Genomic DNA, 12,196 nt, shown 5'->3' on the forward strand with positions numbered 1-12,196 from the left:
CAGCTTAAACCAATCTGGCCATTCTTCTTTCATCTTTGATTTACAAGGCATTTTCACCCGCAGAATTGCCGCTCACTGTTTTTTTCCTGTTTTTCGCATCATTCTCTGTAAACTCCAGAGGCTGCTGTGCGTGAAAATCTCAGGAGATCAGCAGTTTCTGAGATACTCAAGCCACCCTGCCTGGCACCAATAAGCATTCCAAGGTCAAAGTCACTTAGATCACAGTTCTTTCCTGTTCTGATGTTTGGTCTCATCAGCAACTGAACCTCTTGACAAGGTCTGTATGCTTTTTATGCACAGAGTTGCTGCCACATGATTTGCTGATTAGATATTTGCATGAACAAGATGTACCTAATAAAATGGCCACTAAGAGTGTATATACCAGTTATATGAATTTCCTCAATAGTCCTCAGTGGAATCATTCAACTTATCACAATCTTATATTTATTAAATGTAATGAAGGATAATTCTGAAACCCAGACTGCATAAGACCATGAAATGAGGTGGGTTTCTATTCATCAATAATTATTAGCGATAATGTGGGATTATATTGATTTTTCATGTATGTCATCCATAATCATAGATTCCCAACCAACTGCTGCCCTCAGGTAAAAGGTACAGGAGCCTCAGGACTCGCACCACCAGGTTCAAGAACAGTTACTACCCCTCAATCATCAGACTCTTGAACAAAGGGGATAAGTACACTCACTTGCCCCATCTTTGAGACGTTCCCACAACCAATGATTTCACTTTAAGGACTCTTCATCTCACTATCTCATGTTCTCGTTATCTATTGCTACTTATATATATTTGCATTTGCACAGTTTGTTGTCTTCTGCAGTCTGGTTGATCTTTCATTGATCCTGTTCCAGTTACTTTTCTATAGATTTGCTGAGTATGCCCGCAGGAAAATCAATGTCAGGGTTGCTTCTGGTGACATGTATGGACTTTGATAATAAAACTTACTTTGAACTTTGTATCTCACTGGATGAGTCGATTTTGTAAGTCATCCACTTGAAAATTTACTTTGAACTTTGTATCTCATTGGATGAGCTGTTTTCTTAAGTTATCCACTTCATCCTGGGCCTACTTATTGTTGTTGCTTCCATCAGCACTTTACTGGACTTCTGAGCTGCTTAAAGCACTCGTTCAAAAAATAAATCAGAACATGGAAGTACCTGCGGAACAAAAATATGAAATGGAATACCCAAATATGATGAGACCCATCATCTGAAGGGTATAGGGTTGCCAACTGTCCCGTATTAGCCGGGACATCCCGTATATTGGGCTAAATTGTTTTGTCCCATACGGGACCGTCCTTGTCCAGTATTTCCCCCGCTAAGTTAGAGCGTTCCTATGAAACCGTTCGTAAGCAGAAATGGCGTAAAGCGAAGAAGCAATTACCATTAATTTATACGGGAAAAATTTTTGAGTGTTCCCAGACCCAAAAAATAACCTACCAAATCAGACCAAATAACACATAAAACTTAAGATAACACTAACATATAGTAAAAGCAGGAATGATATGATAAATACACAGCCTATATAAGGTAGAAATAACGTATGTACAGTGTAGTTTCACTTAATAGAATCAGGATGATTAAGCCAAAACAGATTTGTAGAAAAAAAATCAGCACATATATGCATGCGCACGTCACGTATGTGCATATCACGCATGCACACGTCACATATGTGCAGGTCACGCCTGCGCAAGGCTTCATGGTCATGGTAATCTTTCTCGGGGTCAACACAAGTGTCCCGTATTTGAGGGCTACTTTTGTCCCTTATTTGGGAGTGAGTAAGTTGGCAACCCTAGAAGGGTAATAAGTGTTCGGCACAACACTTTACCGTACAAGTAACTGGGGTTCATTTCCCGCCGCTGTCTGTAAGGCGATTGTACATTCTCCTCGTGACCACACGGGTTTTCTCTGGGTGCCGCGGTTTCCTCTCACAGTTCAAAGATGTATCAGTTGGTAGCTTAATCGGTCATTGTAAATTGTCCCGCGATTGGTGGATTACTGGGTGGCGCAGCTCAAAGGACCGAGAGGGCCTATTCCGCACTGCACCTCAATAAATAAAAAATTTATAACTGTCATAAGAAATCTGAACAATTTACAACAACTTCACCCAAAAAGTTCAAAGTTTAAAGTAAATTTTATTATCAAAGTACATATATGCCATTACATACAACCCTGAGATTCATTTTCCCGTGGGCATACTGAGCAAATCTATAGAATAGTAACTATAGCAGGATCAATGAAAGGTCAACCAGAGTGTAAAAATAATAACGAGAACATGAGATAATGAGATAAAGAGACCTTAAAGTGAGATCATTGGTTGTGAGAACATCTCAATGATGGGGCAATTGAGTGGAGTTATCCCCTTTTGTTGAAGGGCCTGATGGTTGAACGGTAAAAAAGGCTTGAGAGAATCATGACATCAGCTACACAATACAAAAACAGCTGAATTAGGAACATCACAGTAATGAAAGCTTCCGAATCACCCTTCAGACATCAGAACAGGTACTGTGTTGGGATGAGTTTGGGTACTGTAATTTGTCAGCATCACCAACACTAAGTCAGGACTCAAGTTGCACACCACCTTAAATATAGCAAAAATTGTTGCTGGTTGCAAAGCAATATTGCACATGCAACAGTAGAGTGAAGGGAGCAGGCCTCAGTTCCTGCGTGGCCCCACAATCCAGCGTGATATCCACTGAGTATACCACGAAAGAAAGGAGCCAAAATGAACTTTCTCAGTGTTATGAGTTGAGCAGAGCTTGGAATGGATTAGAAAGCCAATAGTTATTGGCATCTCAGAAAATACAATGAAAGAGAGGAAACATGAAACAATTGTGCTGTGTAAATTTTGTAATACAGTACCAGTCCCGCAGAATGACTAGTTCAGTGCTTCAGTTAAAACTGATTCTGACAATGGTCACTGAATGAAAGAATTGATTTTGGGAAAACCATCCATTACATTTGCTGCAGAAGCCAATTATGTGATTTGTTCAAAAAGGTGCAGAGAACAGCCGTGATGTGAAAAATATGATCCTGTTCAGCTTTGTAGAAGTTGAGGGTTCCCATAAATCACAGAGTGTTAGGGCTGGCTTTACAATATGCCAAAATACAGAATAGTAACTGCAAGACACAAAAAAGTTAAGCACGGTAAATAATCCGTATTAATGGACATATTGGTCCCATACTTTCACAGACTAAAAGCGTCCAATCTAGTGACAGAGTTCAAGATAGAACGCAGAATCTTAAACTCTAACGGCTCCAGGCCATGCAAGTAAAGCATCAAAGTGCTTAACAGCTTCAATCTTGGGTCCCAAGCAGTACATGTGAAGTTCCTCAATCCCTTGGAAAGAGTGGCTGAGATTCTCCAGGATACAAGAGAGACTGCATGCTGGTAAAAAAATATCTACATGACACGACTGCAGCAAGCAATCCAAGTGACAAGTCCAACAGGTTTGTAACAATTGTGTACAGTATATAGCAGTAAAGATAAACCTCACAAAATCTACCTCAAGCACACTTCTTGGAGAGGAAATCTAAAAGTTTTCAAAGAAATAAAATACTACTTTTCAAATATGTTTATTTCTTATGATTTGAACCTGCTTGCATAAAAGCCGCCTGGTGAAACTTAACTAGCATAATGGTTCATGTTCTCCAGCAACATCAGTACAATTGTACTCTTTCCTGTCCTTTTACTGAAAAATGTGATCTAAAATTTAATAGGAAGTAGTCATCATTTGCTTCTACTGCTAATAATTTTATTTATAGAGTACTTTTCATAGTGTTTTAGAAATGGATGAAAGTTGAAATATGAAAAATTTAAAAAAAATAAAAATGAACATGAAAATAAAAGACAAAAAGATGAAAGCAACACATGCAAAATGCTGGAACTCAGCAGGCCAGGCAGCATCTATGAAAAAGAGTAAACAGTCGAAGTTTTAGGCCGAGATTCTTCATCAGGACTCAGCCTGAAACATTGACTGTTTACTCTTTTCCACAGATGCTGCCTGGCCTGCTGAGTTCCTCCAGCATCTTGTGTGTGTTGCTTGGATTTCCAGCACCTGCAGATTTTCTCTTGTTTGAAGATGTTAGTTAAAAGCAAGGTTAAATAAACAGGTTTTGAGCTGGTGTTTGAAGTGTCATCTGATTCTGCATCCCTCATAGTTTTAGGTATTGAATTCCATAGTTTAGGAGCATAGTAAAAAGCTGATCTGCCAATTATCTTTTGAGGGAAGAAGATCTGAGAGCTTAAGCAGGATTGTGAAACTAAAATGATTCTGTGGTGTTCTCTGGTCCTGGACCATTAAACAGCTTTAAAAACAAGTAAAAAAACTTTAAAATCAATTCTAAAAGACACAGAAAGCTAGTACAGGAGTGGTAAGTTCCCTCACTCTTGTTTTGGTTAAAAGTCTAACAACAGTGTTCTGGATGAGTTGAAGTTGTCAATAGATTGCTTTGGAAGGCCAGTAAAAAGTGTATTGCAGTAACCTAGTCTATTCAATATAAAGGTGTGAAATAGCTTTGCAGCATCATTACATGACAGAAAGAGACATACTTTTGCAAAGTTTCTTAAGTGTAGAAATTCTGAATCAAGGATAGCACCCAGGCTAATTACTTGTGATTTTTACAAGAGGTACCAAGTTCCCAAGTTAATTAAGAAGTTTATCGCTTTTGGCTTTGGGACCAACCAAAAGTATTTCAGTTTTATCTTCATTTAGTTATGGAAATTGTTGCTCATCCATTGTATATTGCAGTCATACCAAAAATCAGAGAAGATAGGGAACTGTAGCGATATGCTACACACAGAGCTAGAAATAATGACACACAGTCTGTAAGTTGCACTCGAGACTAGTTTATTCCAACTTCGTGGCACTGGCTTTTATGCAGTTCCGTTCCCGCCGTCTCCGGGCAGAAATGACATCAGAGGTGCATTACAAAAGTCTCTTCCCGCGTGTGGGCTTTCTCCTCTTGCTGGTGAAGAAGGCCCAGCGCCATTTTGGGGCTGGTCTCTCTGCCGACGTGCACGCCATTTTGTGAGCCGGTTCACCTACGTTGAAAGTGGGTCACCACAGAACTATCATCATCAGGCTCAACTGAAATATACAGTTGTTCGTTGTCTGCATAACTATGGAAATGAAGTTTATACTCTCTATTGATGTCTCCTAAGCGGAGCACGTATAAAGAGAAGAGAAGGGGACCTAGGCAGATTCCCTGAGCAACATCAAATGTACATGTTCCTCTCAGATAATTGGTCTCCAAGACAGACAAAGAAAAAAAAAATTCTCTCTAAGATATACTGTTTGACAGTAATTTTTAATAAATGAGTTCCATCACAAGCACAACCCTCCCCACTATCAAGGATATTTTCAGGAAGGAATGCCTCAGGAAGACAGCATCCATTGCCATCTATGGCAGGGGTTCTCAACATTCTGCATGCCACGGACCCTACGATGGGAACCCTGAGGCCATGCCCTCTTCTTATTATAGAGGTAAAGAGCCCAAAGACCCTCTGTCATCAGTTTTCTGAACACTCCATCAACACTACCCTGTTATAACTTCTTCTTGCACTATTATGTAATTTTACTGCCTCAGTATTTCTCTTTTGCACAATTTATTATTGTAACTTACAGTAATGTTTTATGTATTGCACTATACTGCTGCGACAAAACAACACATTTCACATTATATGTCAGTGATAATAAACCTGATTCTAATCCTGGTCATTTTTATATCTTTACACTGTATTGCTGCCACATATCAATAAAGTTAACATCAGACAAGCCTGCAATAATAAACCTGATTCTGAACTTTGAAACATCGAAGTTCCCATCCATTCACACGCAGGGTAGATTCTTTCTGTCACCTTTTATATAGTGTGCAGATTGAGGGAGGGAGATAGAGAACAAATCTGTGCCAAGTATCTTGCAAAGAGGTACTCACTAGCACTGTTAGATGTGGAGCAAAAAATTCACAGCTTCAATTCTTTACACAACTCCAGTGTCACGTCACATGCTTAACTCCTAATGTCCTCAAGGTAACCTTCATTTTCTCCAGCGTGTTGTGAGTGTTGCTTTGACCCCAGCATCTGCAGATTATTTTGCGTTAACCTTCATTTTCTTGTTCTCATCTCCCCAATATTCAAAGTTTGACCCAGAAGTGCAAAGACAATAAAGCCTAAATTTATCTGGTATCTTTGATTTCAAGGTACGAGAAATTTCTTTGAAATGCAGCACATTGTATCATATTCTTACCATCTTTGAAATGCAGTACATTGTAAACATAGAGAAAGCATTTGATGCTGCAATATTCAGAGTTTGGAGACTAGCTTGCAGACGTTTCATCAGCAGTCGAGCTGACATTCTCAGTGCGCAGTTGTTGGTGTTTCTCTCTGGGATTGCTTGCGTTTATATAGACCCCCGTTGGCCTGCCTCGGTCCTGATTGGCTACCCCTTCAGTTGACCTTTGAATTCTGTTGGCTCGCGTTTCTTTGGCTCTTAGGGGTTCACAGATGGCATCTATTCCGATATGTTTGCTTGCGGAGTTATCAGAAGAGAGCCACACTTCTAAAAATTCTCGCGTCTGCTTTCTATTTGCCTGCGCCAGAGGCTCCGAGGTGTCCCAGTTAAACTCGTATCCTTCTCGGTCTTCATGTACCGAGATCAGCGACAGTGGTGACTCTGTACTGCCAGTTTGTGTTCCCATAAACGAGTTGGGAGTTTACATCCTGTCTGGCCGACACAGTTCTTGCTGCAGTTTCCTGTACACCAAGTTGCTTTTGCTGGTTGTTTTTACTGATACCTTGGTTCTTCTACAAGCTTCCTTAAAGTCGCCTTTGGTTAGTGGGTAGTGGTGATGCCGTGATAGAGAGCACTTGCCAGTCTCTATACAGCAAGATGTCCAGGTAGCCTGTTTTAGTGACATCAGGGCATTGGGGAAAAGATCCTTGCGTTTGCAAGTGCTGGATCAGTTAGACGCTCCTGAGAAATCAAATAAGGCTTCAATGCTAATAATTCATCTTAATGAGAACATCTGCATCAGAGCACGATCAGGGTTTTAGCCATTTTTGTGCTTGGGTCTCTGGACTTGAAAAGCCGCAATATTACACGATAGCAAAACGGACAACGGTCAGGTACAACAAACAAGCCAAGCTCAACTGGATATCAGATATATTCCCTCCATAGATGCCGCCTGACCTGCTGAGAACCTCCAGCATTTTGTGTTGCCCTGGATTTCCAGCATCTGTAGAATCTCCTGTGGGTCAAATACATCCTGTTGCCTCACGATTTTTATTGAATCCATTTATTTAGTACACGATAGCTTTCAGCAGTCTTAAATGTGTAAACAGCAATCCAGCAGCTCAAGCTGAAAGTTACAGCTGCAAGCATTGCAGCTGTTCGTCGTCCTCACTCTCATTTTGATATCTGACAGTCATTGTTCAACTGTGCAGTTGTGGCAGGCTGAACGCCAGGTGACGGGATGACAGAAAGCTCCAAACACTTCACGATACTCTGTGTGAAAATCAGACCTGTTGGTTATCAGAGGAGAAAACTTCACTCACAAAATTCTGCCACCAAGATTATTGCAGCAATAAAGCAAGAAACAGAGCATACCCAGATTTATAGAAAAAAACCCTCAGTGCTCCATTTGAAGTGACAGCCATGAAAAAAAGGTTTAACAACAAAGATAAATTTTACAGATGCTGGCAATGTACGCAATAATCCTGGAAAAAATGCTCGGATTAGGCAGCATCTATGAATAGCTGCTGAAGGATTGATGACACTACAGTCTAGTTCATCACCTGTGGCCACTAAATCTGTGCACAACAGTAGATTTGATTTAAAGACTTAAATATAAATCACTGTGCTCTTCTTGAAACGATGAACTGTTTAGCTTGTAAATATATCATGTGGAAGACATTGTGTTGTGACAGTGCTTTCATTAAAGGCAAAACTAGCACTGAACACAGACACAATTGGACAGAGGTCAGCAGCATCAATATATTGGGGGGGGGAAAGAAATTTAACCGAGCTATGCATTGCTCATTTGGCACCTTTCGAGAAGGGAGATGCTTGTTATCTTTCGAATGAGATGTTTAATGCAGCATCATTTGCCTAGTTAAAGTCAGGATTATTATTTTCTCTCATGGTTTAGACTTGCAATGTTAATGGGGAATGTTAATGCCTTAAGCAACTCCATGGCAGTTAATCCAGTTACTCATGCTTGGTGGGACTACCATCATCGTTATGTGCCTTGTCATATGACATGGGCGATCACGGTCTATGTCCATAATTATTCTCAGCAAATTTTTCTACAGAAGTGGCTTGCCATTGCCTTCTTCTGGGCAGTGCCCTTACAAGAGGGTTGACTCCAGCCACTATCAATACTCAGAGACTGTCTGCCTGGCGTCAGTGGGCACATAACCAGGACCTGTGATATGCACCAGCTGCTCATACCACCATCCACCACCTGCTCCCATGGGGCTTCATTGTGGGTGGGGGAAGGCCAAGCAGGTGCGGTTGGTATAGCAGAGGATGGCTACACCTTGCCCAACGAGACCTGCAGGCTGTGGAGGGAAGAGGCATCCTACACCACCTTTGGTAGAGACATATTGTCACCCAGCCACCCAGGTGGGATTATAATATGGGAAAATGGAACACAATGATCTGTCAATCAGTGCTGTGCTGACACTTCTAGAATATTTGATTTATTTTGTCCTGCTCCTTGTGGACAGGACACGTCTGGTCAATTTTCCATCTTGTCAGGAAGATGCCAATGTTGTAGCTACACTGAAACTGATTGACCAGGAGCACAGCAAGTCCAAGAGCACAAATCTTCAGTACTGTTCAGTCATAGAGTCATACAGAACAGAAATGGGCCATTCAGCCCAACAGGTCCATGTTTGGACCTTATCCTTCTGAACCCTTCCTATCAATTAAAGATTAAAGTCTGTCACGAACCTTGTGGCCCATCAGGCCAGTGCTTATGTCGGTTTCCGTGGCGTGAAGCGACTGAGAGTACGAGACTCCACCACCCCCCCCCCCCGGATAGGACGCCAGTCTTTCGCGAGGTTAACCCCCAGCATTTTTGTCGGTACCCATTCTCAGCTGGGTTGACTGGAGCATTGTGTAGTTAAGTGCTTTGCTCAAGGACACACACACTGCCTTGGCCGAGGCTCGAACCCACGACCTTCAGATCGCTAGTTCAACGCCCTAACCACTTGGCCACACACCGCACTTCCTACCAATATTCCTGCTCAATTGTCTTTTGAAAGTACCTGCCTCTACCACTTCTGCTGGAAGCTAATTCCATTCTCACATATTGTGGGAAAAAAATGTTGCCGCTTAGGTTCCTATTAAGTCTTTCCCTTCTTACCTTAAACTATACCCTTTGGATCTCAATTCCCCGCAATCTGTTGAAAGACTGACTACATGCACACTATCTATGCCACTCATCATTTTATACACTTCTCAGACTCCTATGCTCCAGGGAAATATGTCCTACACTGCCTAACCTCTCCCCAGAACTCACTCTCTCAAATCCTGGCAAAAGCCCTTTACTTCCTTTCTGCTTTGTTTCTGAAGACAATACTCCAAATGAGGCTTCACCAGGATCCTGCACAACTGGAACATAACCTCTGAACTTCTGTACTCACCGTAGTGACTGATGAAGGTCAGTGTTGCAAAAGCTTTCTCCACCATCCTTTCCACCTGTGACGACCTTCAGTGAACCATGTCCTTGAACTCCAAGGTCCTATTTTCCAACAATATTCCTCAAGACCTACCATTGACTGAGAATGTCCTACCTTGATTTGACCTTCCAAAATGCAACATATTGTACTTATTTGAATTACACTCACAAAAGGTCTTACACTCATATCCTCATCTTCAATGCCCATTCAAATAATGGAAATATTGTTTTGGTGTTTTTCAGTTCCACCACATATTTTGTAATTGGCCTGCAATCACTATGGTTCTAACAACCGTACCTCCTTGAAGAGATAGTATTTGAGTTTCCAATTTAAAGTAGCTTTCTTCCTCCATCGCTAGAATGTTGTCAACGCCCGAAGCCTCTGTTGTATCCACAGCCTTTAGCCATTTCTTGGTATCACATGGGAGCGAATGAAATTGACTTAAGACTGGCAACTTTCATGCCAGGGACCGCTGGAAGAACCCGAGGTGAATCATCGATTCAGCGTTTATAGCTGAAGGTTCGCACGAGTGCTTCAGCTTTCTCTTTTGAACCAATGGCTGGGCTCCCGTGTCTTTGAGAATGGGAACATTGTGAAGTCTCCTCCTTCTCCAGTAAATGACCACACCAGTACAACATGAATCAGGTACTTCACCCCATGATGTCAGTGCTGAGCATGATGCCGAATTAAACTTTTTCTGTCAGCATGATACACATCCCCTTTTCCCCTGTATATTTATACATCCATCTAAAAGTCTCTAAAATGTCATTATTATATCTGCTTCCAATGCCCACCTTACAACCCATTCCAGACATGTTGATTTACTTTTTGGGATACAGGGCAGAATCAGCTCTCCCGGCCCTTCAATCCACGCCTCCCAGCAACCCCCAATTTAATCCTAGCCTAATCATGGGACAATTTATGACGACCAATTAACCTACCGACTAGTGTGCCTTTGGACTGTGGGAGGAAACCGGAGCACCCAGAGGAAACCTACGTAGTCATGGGGAGATTGTACAAACTCCTTAGAGGCTACGGCGGGAATTGAACCTGGGTCACCTGTATTGTAGAGCACTGTACTTGCCATTCTCCGACCGACCTACCTTCTCTCTCACCCTCACCAGCCAGCTTGCAATCTTTCCCCTCACCACCCGATTATTCTGGCTTTTGCCCCCTTCCTTTCCAGAACTGAAAGGGTCTCAGCCCAAAATGTCAACTGTTTGTTCCCCTACATGGATGCTTCCTATCTTACTGAGTTCCTGCCGGGGGGTGGTGTGTGTGTGTGTGTGTGTGTGTGTGTGTGTGTGTGTGTGTGTGTGTGTGTGTGTGTGTGTGTGCGCGCGTGCGTGCGCACATTTCCGCTTTGTCCAACCTCAGCACCGATTGTTTAATTGTCCACCACCATTCACAGCTGGGTGTGAATGGCTACTCCCATTTAACTTCTGACCAATGACAACCCCAGGATTTTGACAGTGGGACATTCAGTGATGGTAACACCATTGAATGTGAGAGGGTGATAGCTGGATTTTCCCTTGTTCGGTATTATAAAAGAGGAAGGAAGCCAAGATGAAGCTTTATAAAGCACTAGTTCAGTCTAGTGCTTCAATTTCTGAGTGCTACTCTTCCGGAAAGATGTGAAGACTTGAAAGATCTATCAAAATAATTCCAAGGATGTGCGACTTTGGTATATAACACATAGATATGTTCTCTTTATGGTAGCATTAGGAGATTGAAAAGATTTGGAATATCATAAAGATTTTAGCAAATTTCTGCAGAAACACCGTGGAGAGCATTCGAACTTGTTGCATCATCACCTCATATGGAGGCACCAATGCACGGGATCAGAATAAAGCTGCAGAAGATTGTAAACCAGAAAGCTCCACCAAGGGCGCTAGCCTTCCCTGTATTGAGAATACCTTCAAAAGGTGGTGCCTCAAAAAGGCAGCATCCATTATTAAGAACCACCCAAAACATGCCCCCTTCTCATTTCTACCAGCAGGGAGAAAGTATGGGAGCCCAAAGACACACACTTAACGCTTTAGGAACAACATCTTCCACTCAACCATCAGATTTCTGAATAGCCCATGAATCCATGAACACTACTTCACTACTTTTGCCCTCCTTTTTAATTTTCTCTTATTGTAACTTATAATATACTTCCTGTATTGCACCATGCTGCTACTGGGAAACGCATTTCATGGTATATGTCAGGTATAATAAACCCAATTCTGATTTGGACTCTAGGGGCCCTGCTCATTAAGCAGATGCCTCACAGTGCCTATGAATCAGATCTCTAAATCTATCTGCATGGAGATGCCACATTCTCCCTAAGCACCCATGGGCATTCCTCCCACAAAACAAAGTTGTGAAGGTTGGTAGGTCATCTAGTCCCTGTAAATTGCTCATAGTGTGGGTGCACGGGAGAACAGGCTTGTAGATAATATGGGATTGCTCTACGCTACGTGTTGACATAGATTCAATGGGCCAAGTG

Source organism: Mobula birostris, chromosome 9 (genome assembly GCF_030028105.1).
Source record: "Mobula birostris isolate sMobBir1 chromosome 9, sMobBir1.hap1, whole genome shotgun sequence".
Taxonomy (NCBI): domain Eukaryota; kingdom Metazoa; phylum Chordata; class Chondrichthyes; order Myliobatiformes; family Myliobatidae; genus Mobula; species Mobula birostris.